This window comes from Mesoplodon bidens, assembly GCF_964165515.1.
Source record: "Mesoplodon bidens genome assembly, chromosome: 12".
NCBI classification, from domain to species: Eukaryota; Metazoa; Chordata; class Mammalia; order Artiodactyla; family Ziphiidae; genus Mesoplodon; species Mesoplodon bidens.
In genome coordinates, this window is record NC_138168.1 from 13356975 (window position 1) to 13358915 (window position 1941).

Genomic DNA, 1941 nt, shown 5'->3' on the forward strand with positions numbered 1-1941 from the left:
AAGGGTGAGGCCATTGTCAGGAGGACCTGGTACTTCAGGAACTAAACTTTTTTGGCTAGAATCCAAGATACATGTGACATAAATTTTTTTATAGTGAATTGTGTTTTAGGGACTTTAAGAAAGAAGGTTTATTGTTATAGAATTTCCTTTGAGAGCCTTTCATATAAAAGGAAAAGGTAGATCAAAGGCCAGTTTATCCAACCTCAGGAGTTAACTTCTCAGTAGCTCCTGGGAATTTTAGACCCATGGAGAAAAAAAAAAAATGTTATTAAAAAAATCACCCTCTTTTATCAAAATCAGCTCTATTTCCATGACTTCCGAGGGAACACTTTTTGTTTTATCATTTTGTATTAAGAGGAAAAGTGTAGGGAGTAGATAAATGACATCCTCAACAGAAGTGGGGAGTTGGAGCTGCCCTGGCGGTGTCCGTCACGTGTCCTCTGTAGCCCTTTCCAGGCCACTGGAGTATTTGGCTAAAACCCCAAGTATGAACGTACTGTATTCAAGGAACCTAAGAAGCAAATGATTCTAAGATGCATCTTATTCCAGAGATATTTAAATGTGAAAAACTGTACGTTCTACAATTCATGCAATATGGCGGTTTGCTACAAGAGAGGTTTAACATTTTTAAAGGACTCATTTATTTCTAAGAAATAGTTTACAATTCGGAGGCCAACTCTAGATTCATATCCAATACTGGGTATTTTCACAGCTTAAAGCCCTTTTTCCCAATCGCACGAAAATTATTGATAAAGCAAAGGTAAAATGTTCATAGAATTTATGAGTGTTGAATTAGTGGATAATAAGATATCAGTGGAGGTAAGCTGAAATTAAAGTGATGAGAATTTGGTAATAAATCATCATTTGCATAACTAAACAAATAAATTCAGCCTGTAGACTAAAAATAGAGCCATGTTTAAAAAGTAATAACGTTTGTTCAATAACAATGTTTGGAGTCCTTAGTTGAACAATTCAGCAGCATTTAGACCCATATTTTGGGTTGTGATTTAAGATGCTGTGCTGAAAATAGAAACTGAAAAGCCATACTTTAATTAAGCAAAACATTCAAAATTTTTAAAGAAAATTAGTATAAAAGCTATTAAATATAGGAATTTTGACGTCAATCAAAAAAGGAAAAGAAATGTTGCCTATCACCTCCAAAGTTATTACTTATTTTACATGAATAAAAATAGGTATGTATCCCCACATTCTCTTTTTCCAATGATTACCATTAAGTATTTGTTATTATCTTATATAATTCTTGTTTGTGGCCCTTTAAATTTATCTGGTCACTTAAACGCATTACAGTAACTGAGTAAGAAGTGGATATGTAAACACATTCTGGACTTTTCCCCAGCTCAGAAGGGTGCTTGTTATTAAATTGACAGCCAAGGAATGTGTGAGTCTTGTGCATTCCTCCAGTCTTCCTCGGAGTTTCTGCCCTTTGCATTTACAGTTACTCTTAACCTTGTGAAAAGACTCCCCGAGGCATGTTGTAGGAATGGATCTCTTCCAGGCTTCTCAGAGCACAGGTGCCCCTATGAGCACAGATCAGAACCAGCAGACGTGCTGTCACTGAGCCCAGGGACATGCCAGAGAGGATGCAGAGAGGCCAAAAGGCAAGCATTCGGAGCTCTAGCCCAGGACTTGATGGCGCCTCAATATAGCAGAGGAAACGAGTCTTGCTTCTGCCCAAAGACAAGTATAGGCTGGCTAAGCCTTAACCAACCCTGGACTCTGGTCTGGCCTTCCATGAGATGGCTGTGCCATTTGGGAGGTTGAAGAGTCATTTCTCATAGACTGTCAGCAACTCCATTGGGAGAGAACTTGGGCCTGGGTGTTGGTGACAAGGCACACTCCATCCAGATGGCCATCTCTTCACAGAGAGGCACCATCCTATTTGGCAACAACTGTTTCTTCCAGGCTTCAGAGCTCGCAACC